The following is an 11,306-nucleotide window of genomic DNA, read 5'->3' on the forward strand; positions in this document are numbered from 1 at the left end:
TAGTATTACCCAAAAAAGGAACAATCAATAACAAAAAAAAGCTATCCATAAACGAGAATATTTGTATTTGAACTATTTGCATATTCTTCATGTAAGAAAAGTTTAAATTGTTCGGCTTTCAAATAACGATAAACATTCTCATATCCTAATAATATTTTAATCATTTAAGTTACACCTAATATTATGTGCTCTTTTTGGAACGTAAATCTATGTTAAGCATTGGATTCGGGCATAAAACTTTGACTATAATAACATAATCAAGATTAAGATTCTTAATTGAAAATGACCCATTGTTGCTTTCCTAGCGTTTTGTTCTTTAGGATAAACAAAGGACTTAAAGAATTTTATTTTATTTCATATTATATAACGACATTTGTTTTAAGAATATTTAATCTTGTCTTCTATTGAAATTGGGAAAATATGGCTTTCAGGAAACAAATGTGATAATGGTGGTTGAAAAACTTAATATGTAGTTAGTATTATTTACACAATATGTTAATACTAGTGATAAATAAGGTAATTAATAAATTTATATTAGGATTAGGCTCATGGGCGGTCCTACGGTGGGGGCAATGGAGACAATTGCCCCCATAGCAAAAAAAATTCATTAAAAAATAGGTTTTTTTTTCAAAAAAAAATATATTTTAATCCTTTAAAATTATATATTTTGACTCATCAAAAAAGTTTGCCCCTCATAAAAAAATTAAAAAAAAAATTGCCCCCTTTTTGGAAAATTCTCGGGTCCGTCCCTGATTAGACTAAGAGGTATACCCATGTAAGAGAGTAAGGATAAGGTGGCATAACTCTCCTACACGTAACCATCACCCCACCCAAGTGTAATAGTAAAGTGGCGTAGCCAAGACTACATGTGGTAACAAGGGAGAAAGAAAAAGTGTTACTATCATATGACGTTTTTGACCGATTAAAAAAAGTCTTAGAAAAGACAAACTAGTTTTTACATATAAAAACAAATCTATTACACACTTCAAATATCACACATTCTTAATCAAAGTTTTTATACATTCCACACTACAAATGAACAGTTTTTCATCTTCATCTTCATTTGAAGACAATGATATATTTTTTCATCCATTCCTAGAAACGACACGTCACTCTGGCGGGTCAAAAAGATGAAAGTGCAAATGCCATCAAGATGACTAGAATTTCAATCAACATGGATGGTACCAGTGCACATATATTTTTCGTATGTGATTACTTTGCCGATGATTTCATATATGACTATATTAATTTCAAACGACGTTTCCATATCAGTAGACCTATATTCTTACACATAGCTCATGATTAAGACAATTACAAATTTTTTTCAATTGAAATTGGATGCTAGAGGTAGACAGAGTTTTAGTTCACAAAAAAAAAATTATACATTCGCACTTCAAATTTTGGCATACAACATCACCGCATACATATCATATGAGTATTCAAGATGTCTTTGAAAAAAAGTTTGAGAATGTGTATATTTGTTTTGTGAGTATGTTGCAAAGATTTATCATGGCACATATTTGCACAAACCTATAAGAAGTGATGTTGAAAAGTTATACTTTGCACATCAAACTAAACATAGCTTCCTCATGAATGTTTGGTAGCATTGGATGTAAACATTAAGAATGTAAAAATTGTCATAATGTTTGATGAGGTCAATTCACACAAAGTGATGATGGAGTGCCAACTGTAATGCTAGAAGTAGTAGGTTCAAACAATCTATGATTTTTGCATGCATTCTTTGGTATGGCTATTTTGTTGAATGTGTTAGACACGTTCTCGATATGTAATGATATTATGCACATTAAAACACTTGATTTATGTATGTTGTGAAAGAAACGAAGCTTTAATTTTCGTGCTTATCTGAATTGTTGGTTTAGTTTATGTAGGGTACCGTTGAGATGAGATATATATGGAGTATGTTATATTTATCAAATCATACTTATATTTACAAGATAAAAAAAAAATTGTTCAAGTTAATACATGAATCGCCAAGGAATGATGTGGAATGATTTTTTGGAGTGCTCAAGAAGAAATGACACAAACTAAAACACCTTAAACGATCATGGGATAGGAAAAAATTAAATAAGATAATGAATGTTTATGTCATTTTACATAAGATTGTAATAGAAGATAAAGGTCAGACTATTTATATGTATAATCTGAATGATTAACTTCATCTACCTGTACAAATACAAGTCGCACACTGACATACTACAAGAGTGTTTTGGAAATACAAAACGGAAAAACACACACCAATCCCCATCAAGATTTAACGTAACACATATACAGAAGCAACCATTATTAGAAAAACAACCTTTTACGACGCGCAATGACACACACCGATAGACGACGTGCGTTTGTGCGTGCCCTAAAAATTAATGTCAATTTTCCAAAATTTGAAGGATAGAGGACATGCATTTGTGCGTGCCCTAAAATTAGTGTCAAACAAAACAAAATTAAAAACACGGAAGACGCTTTTTTTTTAAGTGTGTGTCATCTATAAATGTCGCTTTATATTTTTTTTAAATAAACGCGCGTTTTTAAAGAGGGATCCTCTAAAATTCTAAAATTTTCGCACAGAGCCATTCTGTCCCTCCTCTCTCTCTCTCTCTCTCTCCCTCTCTCTCTAACCCTAGAAACAGCCACTGACCTTTGTCGGAGTTATCTTCTTCTCCCCCGCCGCCACCAACAAACCACAACCTTATTCATTACCCTAAAACCAGACTAATCTTTCACCTCTCATAATCTCTATCATAACACTTAGGTTTGTGGCAATAAAAAAATTGACCCCTTACTCCTTTGACGTGTTGTAACTTCTTACTGGAACTAGGTTAAAATTAACCATTGCAACAGAGCATCTTCTCGTGTAGTGTTTAGAGGGAAAGGAAATCCCCAAAAATTTGAAACCCCGCATCTTCTCCTTCCCTTCGTATCCTTCTTTGCCCTAATCTTGCTTCTTGATGCCATCATCTTCTTTCTCCCCACATCGACTATTATCTTTATACTTCCCATTCCCAAATCTTAATACCCTATTTCTATTTAGTTGAAAATATTTGCCCTTCAGTCTAGAAGTCTACTTTTCCTCCTTAAACAATGATTACAAGAATGTTGGATGAAGCTGCTCGCCGCCTGTACATATCCCTTTGCCGCCACCTCCTCATGTCACCGACTTTCCCCATTGGCTACGTATTTTGTCCAATTGAATTGAAGGCTAAAGGTTTGATTTATTTATTAATCTCCTGCTTCAAATTAACACTTCATGCTTCGATTCTAATTGACTCTCTCTCTTTTTTTTCTTGTAGGTTTTTGTTGCGCAACTATTATCTTTGATATCAAAGACTTCTGGATTCACATACATCTCGAAACAAGATGGTTTTGCCAAACGATGTTGATCTGCTTAATCCCCAGCTAAGTTGGAGAAGAGGAAGCATAAGCTCAAACGACTTGTTTAATCTACGAACTCTTTCTTCATGGATGTCAAGTGCCAGGGTTGTTTCAACATAACAACCGTATTCAACCACTCTCAAACGGTGGTGGCATGTGGAAACTGCCAGACGGTGTTGTGCCATCCGAGTGCAAGACTCACTGAAGGATGTTCTTTTAGAAGGAAGGGAGACTGATCCTATTGCTTGCTTTCATGGCTGGTTAATCAGAAGCTGCTTTGGTGCTATTACTTAAAAAGTTACAAGTTGAGTCTTTTATTCTAGTTTTTCTTGTTGGACCCCAACTATCATCTCTTAAAATTAGGGCTTGTGTTTGAATCATTTGATTGAACGACAGGTGAATCAGACCGTCTTCTCACTGTTAAGCTTCTATTAGTATAGATTTTTAAAAGTTTCTCTGAATTTTTTGTTGGTGACTGGTGGTATCGGATCCAATAATGGATTTTTAAACTTCGATGTTCATGTGTATGTTTTCATAACGCATATTCTGCTATGTTTATCAGTTGGTTTATTTTGCCTATCATGTCAATTACTATGAAGGATTGACGGTAATAGAAAGTTACTGGAATGATGTATGTGATCTATAAGTGCAAACATTTGTTTAAAGAAAACACATACATATGAAAGTAAGAATCGGTTTTCGTGAGATTATCTTTGTATTTGTCAAGGTTTTCATAGCATGTTGAATGTTTATAGTCTCACATTTGTATTGATAATGTGATGTATGCATATATAATTGTAATACATGTAACATTATATCTGTTAATATACATGACATGAAAGAGGTAACAATGTACTTTTGGGTTTTGATTTTGCAGGTTCTGATGCAGGCGTATTTTAGTCAAGTGCATAGTTGGCAGAGATTCAATTTGTATGTATAGGAACAACTCGTCTCCTTGTCTCATCTGATCAAACTATAAGAACAGAAACTAGTGCCCAGATTCTTATTATGAAGGATAATCATTTAGTTCTTTCACTTACAACGGTATTACTTGTTCCCTCCTCTCACATTGACTCCATAATTTTTGAAATGAGGCGAATCACTCAAGCTAATATTCACAATCTTTCAAAACAATACCTTCCAAAAGTGGCCAAACATGATGATGTATTTATTCTATATTTGATTAAAATGTCAACAAATTGCAGGAATTAGCAACTTTTTTTTTACTCTTTTTACTAATGTAGGCAATTAGCTTTATATTTTATCTGTAATATTTCTAAACTAAAAAGTACAGGTACCAAACCCATAATTATGCCATATCTTGACAATTAAAAGGTATATATAATAGCAATATATAACTCACAAAAGATACATACTTACCTTTCAATACCTATAAATGCCAATATTTGTAGGAAAATGTAAGTACATTGCTATTTGTGGGAAACAAAATAAAGTGCATTACTAATTTGCTATTATTTGTAATGAAATTTAAGTATACCACTATGTTGATCTCTCTCACACACACATACACACATCATCCTAAAAATAAGATTATGATTTTCTTTTGCATCCATGAACATGACAGGTTAAAAAGTTGGCAGAAAAGTTGAAGATGAACCCTGATAACGGAATCCATGAAGACGAGTCAAGCATATTAGAGAGAAAAAATGTGTTTGGGTCAAACATATACCCAAGAAGAAAGGGAAACAACTTTTGGGTAATTTATCTGTATATTTTTTTCTCTCTAAAGGCAAATGAATGGATAATACTCATTATTTGAATATAATTTAATCTAAATTAAAATTGTTGTGTAATATGCATTTAATAGAGGTTTCTGTATGATGGTTGTGGAGACACCATATTAATCATCCTGATGGTAGCTGCTGTTGCTCTTTTGGCACTAGGTATAATAACAGAGGTTAGTGAACATCTTTAAGTCTAATATTTATATGTTTTGTTATTTAATTCGTTTCTTATATGGAAAGATGACATATTTATGTTATCTACTTCATGGGATCAAAGGATGGTATGATGGTAGAAGCATAACTTTGGGTGTTATAATTGTTTGGTTGTTAAAGGTACTTTATTTCTGTTTTCTGACTTGTAAACCAATCATGAATAAGATAAAGAAAAAGATTATCACACATAGTTTGCTCTCTTTTAACATGCCATTGTTATTTCTTGTTCTCTAGCCATGCATGAATATAAAAGTTCACTTAAATTTCAAAACCTAAATGAGGAGAAGCAAAACATACAGTGTCAGGTGGGTTTTTTTTATCAATGCATTGATCTTTTCATACAATTGTATTTTTGTTTGTGTTATAAATAAAGATATGATACTGCAAGGTTGTAAGAGGTGGAAGGAGGATGATGATTTTAATATTTGATGTTGTTATGGGTGATGTCATATATCTTATGATGGGCGACCAGGTAATATGTTTCTTATTTCTTGTGATTTCCATTTTTGCCCTTGTTTACATTTCATTCATAAACCAGGTTCCAGCTGATGGGATTTTCATTTATGGTTACTCTCTTTCTATTGATGAATCAAGTATGACTGGCGAGAGTCACACTGTAAGTTTTCGTAAATTTCTATTGATTACAATATGTTTTATTTCGATTCTCTAGTTTTCAACGGTAGATAATGTAACTTTAAAAAAATGATGGAACAGGTTGATAAAGATCATAAATCACCATTTTTAATGGCTGGGTGCAAGGTGGCTGATGGCTGTGGTACTATGATGGTAAGACTTAATCATTCTAAGCCCATGCAAAAATACATAAAAAATTCTTTTTGACCTCTTTTTCCAAAAGAAAAAAAAAAATAGCTTCTGATTTTGGAAGATGTTTTCTAAGTTCTAACCCTATGTGATATTTATTTTTCCATCACCGCTGCCACCACCACCGCCGCACCACCCCCACCTCCCCTACCTCCACCACCACCACCACCATCGATGCCACCACCAACACCAACACCGCATGGTCTTTTTGTGGTGGTTATGTCACAACTCACAACACATACATTTGGACACCCAATGCTAGTTCATAACCAGTGATTTTTTCATCAGGGCTTTATCAGATTTACCATCTTCTAAAGGAGTAGATCCTTGCAGTTCTTGTCAAGAGATAAGTGACAATCTATTCGATCTTTAGATGTTCATAAATTCCTTAACTTTATCGACTTCCCACTTCTTGGTCAGCTTATAGAATAAAGATTTGCATCAATGACATTTTTATGTGGACCTAAATTGTTATCATTCTCCTTCATCCCATTGTTGACAATTTTTCACTTATGTAACCATATTTAGGTCACTAGTGTGAATACAGAATGGGGATTGCTTATGGCTAGCACCTCAAATAATGATAATGATGAGGAAACACCATTACAGGTTAGTTCTCTAAACATGCTCTAACCTTATAAAATTCAAAAAATCACACAACAAGTCTTAAAACTATCATCAAGTTGTTCACAATATCTTATTCAAAAACTTTAGGTTTTAATTCATAGATGTCTTGACTATGAGTTTTGGTAGGTGCGTTTGAGTGGAGTGGCAATGTTTATTGGTAATATTGGGCTTTTGGTAGCCGTATCCGTTCTTGTCATCCTTCTCATCAGATAATTCAAAGTTGCATGTGTATAATCGCCTTTTCACCCCTCTTTCTTTCTTTTAAGATGCTAATTTAACTAATTTCTGTTTGCTAGGTTTTTCACTGGATACACAGAGGATGATGAGGGAAAACTAGAGTTTATTGCTGGTAAAACTAGTGTCAAGAATGCTATGGATGGAGTAATCAAAATTTTCACTATTTAAGTATGTATCTTCTGCATATATATTTTAATTTAGTTTCATTTTCAATTTTGTAATTGTTGAGGTGTGTATAGGTAGCTATTATTTATGTTGCAGTGCCAAAAGGGCTTCCATTAGTTGTCACTTCAACGTAAGCTGTCCATTTTCTATAAACCATTTCTTTAATCTGAGTTTTGGATGTCTAAAATGTTAATTATATATAATTACAGGCTTGCATACTCAATGTGAAAAATGATGTCTGACAAAGCATTGGTATATTTATATTTTGTTCTCATTGAGTTGTATAGTTTTATGTATTTTGTTTTATGTTTTTGGTAATTTTGTATATGCAGATTAGGAGGCTATCTGCCTGTGAAATGATGGGTTCTGCAACTATAATTTGTAGTGATAAAACTGGAACCTTGACTTTGAATTTGGTGGGATATTTTTCTTTTCTTGGTAACTTCATGATTCTTGCATATTTTATTATTTTATTCTAGTAATTAAGTGCCAATCTTTTGTTCATATATTAGATAGCTAGAGGGAATCTCCTTTCATTTCTTTTCTCTTTATTTTGACATCTAAGAAGTAAAAATCCTTCATTCTTTTACCTTATTTGTCTCATGTTTTTGCTTTATTCAGATGACTGGTCGAGGCTTATGTGGGAAGAAAAATGATCCACCAAATGACACGTCAGCATTTCCTCCAAAGATTGTATCTCTTCTTGTTGAAAGTGTAGCTCACAATACAACTGGTAGTGTATTTTCCACTGAGGTAGGTATTTTGAATATGTACCTTACAAGAGCACTAATCCTCTTCTATACCTTTTTTTTCTTGGTGTTAGTGATCTTTAACCAATTATGAAAAAAGAAAATTCACTGTCAATGTTGGTTTGGTGCTTAATTAATAGGGAGGTAGAGATGTTGAGGTTTCTAGATCACCAACATAGAAGGCCATACTTCAATGGGGGGTTAAGGTTAGTTAGTTCTTGGTTCATTTGTTGGGGATAGAATCTTGTTTTGTATCCTTGATTTTATTTTTAGGTGATGCTCATAGTTTCTGTAATTATTGTAGCTTGGAATGAATTTTGATGCGGTGAGGTCAAAGTGTTCAGTTATTTATGCATCCCCATTCAACTCAGAGAAAAAACAAGGTGGTGTTGCAGTCAAACGGATAATTGTATGGAAGCAGTCTCTCTACCTGCTCCTTTCCCAAAATAGTTTGTGTTTTATGTTTGTTGTTATTTGGATTAGGAAGATTTGTTTTTCTAGTTTGACTCATGTTAATAAAATAACAATTAAGTGTGATTTATTTTGCATATTAGTACACTTATTTCATGAAATGGATTGTTTTGTTATATAAGTATTTTATTTTGCATTATGAGACTTTTAAATGTCTTATTTAATTTGAAATTTAGTAAATCTATCAAATATATATATATTTTTAAGACCTTTAAAATTATGACACGCAAAAATGTGTGTCATCTTTCTTTATGACACGGGCTTTAATGATACGCAATGCAAGTCATAAAAGCATGTCGTAAGGTTATGAAACGCAAATGCGTGTCATTTTCTCTATGACATGGCATTCCTTGAACGACGCGCAAATGCATAAATGAACGACGCGCAAAAGAGTGTCGTCTTCCTTTATGACTGGGCTTTCCTTGACATGCATTTGCGCGTCGTCTGAGCGTTTTACGACACACATTGCGCGTCGTAAAAGGCTGTTTTTCTAGTAGTGAACATAACCATGCCAATGAGGATGATGACGATGAGACCCACTACGAGGAACATATGACGATGACGATGACAACAACAAATAGTAGTTTTAGTTTTTTTAATGCTAAACTTCTAAATTATGTTGTCTTTTTCAATTTTAGTTTTGTAACTTTTTATTTTCGATGTTAGAATGTTGTATTTTTTCTAAAAAAAATTGAACTTTAATCATGTTATTGTTAGTATATATAATTTTAAATACATGAATGTCATATTAAGTTAAATAAAAAATAAAAAGATTATGATAATATGGAATAGTAGATATTTTCTAAAGTTTACTAAGATTGAAATGAAGATAAGTAAAACCTTTTAATGATATGGTGTTAAAACGATGTACTATTTTAATGAGAAATTGTAGTACATACTAAATACATAGTGTTGATATGTTTTTCCTCTCTCTTGGTTTTGGATTTGTTTCAAGATGTTTACCAACTCTTTTGATTACACTGTTAATGTCAAACTGTCAAACAACTAAAACCTTATATTATAAACAACTAAAGTGAAATTTAGAGAAACCAATAAACTTTACGTTGTTCCTCTGTCTTGGTTTTGGATTTGTTTCAAGATTTTTACCAACTCTCTAGACTACTTTGTTAATGTCACACTGTCAAACAAATAAAAGCTTATATTATAAACAACTAAAGTGAAATTTACGGAAACCAGTAAACTTTGCGCTTTAAAGAATTGAAAAAACAAAATCTTCATATGCAACTACAATTTTATTTTTGTGAATAAAATGTTTTCATGATTCAAACATATGGCATTTTGGACACGAATAATAGTCTCATTAGTTGATTAAAGCGAGTAGGCACCACGGTTATGCGTTGAACACCACAACGACCGATGTGTGGTAGTGCAGGGTCCACCCCTGCATCAGATAGTTTCATCACATGTAATTCTCGTTTTCCAACGGGTATGAGGTTACGACTATAACAATAACATTTTTTTTAAATCAATCATTATAAATTCTATATTCGATATACTTCATTTCACACAACCAATATACATTCTACTACTCAAATCATGCAAAATACTATATTTTCTACTACCAAAATAATCCAAACAACTCTCCTACCAATCTCACCCTAAATCCAACCGAAACAAATCACGTGCAAGTGATTCAAAAACACCGATTGCAAATGTTTTTTTCTTTGGACCCATCGGTTTACTGAGTGAATCATCCAACTTCAAAAGACAAGGAAAAGGAAAGTGAATTGTTGGTTAGAAAAGAAAAGACGGCCCCTCAACAATGGACATTGGAATAAGAGAAAAAATTAGCCGAATTGTGGGTCGACATTTTGAAGGATCCCATAACCGGAAATGCGCAACAAAATGATCACTTTTTGACACGCAACGGTGCGATTTCACGTAGTAATGGGTCGTGGCGATTACCGTACAAAAGACCAATGTGTGTGCAAGTTTTGAAAAATGAACAAAATTGTTACAAAATTCAATGGGATATTTAAGAACTTGCTAAGTCAATGGAAAATCAATGAAAGCGATACAACTATTTCGAGTTAGCGCTTGAAATTTTTAAGATCGACAGTTGTTGCCCCTTCGGGTTCGCTTTCCATAGATTATAAGGATCCTTATTCCCTTGTTGATATGGAAAACCTAGAAACAAAAAACAAAAACTCATAAGCTAATTGACCAGGATGTGATCCCGAGCCAACGCTCCGATGGTAAAGTCAGAAAAGGATTCTTTAAGATAATGGCGATCTATTGAATAATGAGGGAACAAACGTATTTCGGATATAATCGATTAGAAGTGATCAGATCGAATGTACCTTGTAGAGTGTTCTTTTTTCTTTATTTATAGTCGGTATTTAGGGGCCATGCCCTCTTCCTACACCGAGCAGGTATGACATCATGTTGTTTTAATGGTCATACTCCCGAAGGTACACTCGTGTGTACTTGTTAGCTGTTTTTACAGTTTTGGTTTGCTGGTTTAAGGACCCATCAGTCAAACATCCTTATACATGTTGTTTTCTATGAGTTCCTATATACAGTTACACTGTTATGCGTATTCTTGTACTATGTTCGTTATTTCTTATAGTGTTTTGGGTATGCCTAGTCTGGTATATACATGGTTCGCTATATACCTGGTTTGGTATATACCTGATTCGGTATATAACTTGTCTGACATATACTTGGTCCGGTATATTCCTAGTTCGGTACGTAAGGAGGATATAAATAGATCGAGCTAGGTTATATCCTATTAATTCCCTCTAGTTTGGATTGTTATTTTTCGTTTAAAGTAACAATTCAATCTTTTTAAAGTAACCATTAGGCCAGATAGGAATTGACTCCTAGATTAAATGTTGACGTGGCGGTTCGACGGCATGTAGGTTTCATT

The 11,306-nt window shown here is 33.2% G+C and overlaps 1 pseudogene; it reads left to right on the forward strand.

The window, feature by feature from the left end:
- Positions 1 to 3,372: 3,372 nt before the first annotated feature.
- Positions 3,373 to 3,725, forward strand: LOC111876851 (40S ribosomal protein S27-2-like; annotated as a pseudogene).
- The last annotated feature ends 7,581 nt before the right edge of the window (positions 3,726 to 11,306 follow it).

The sequence above is a fragment of the Lactuca sativa genome, chromosome 4 (genome assembly GCF_002870075.4).
Source record: "Lactuca sativa cultivar Salinas chromosome 4, Lsat_Salinas_v11, whole genome shotgun sequence".
Classification (NCBI taxonomy): Eukaryota; Viridiplantae; Streptophyta; class Magnoliopsida; order Asterales; family Asteraceae; genus Lactuca; species Lactuca sativa.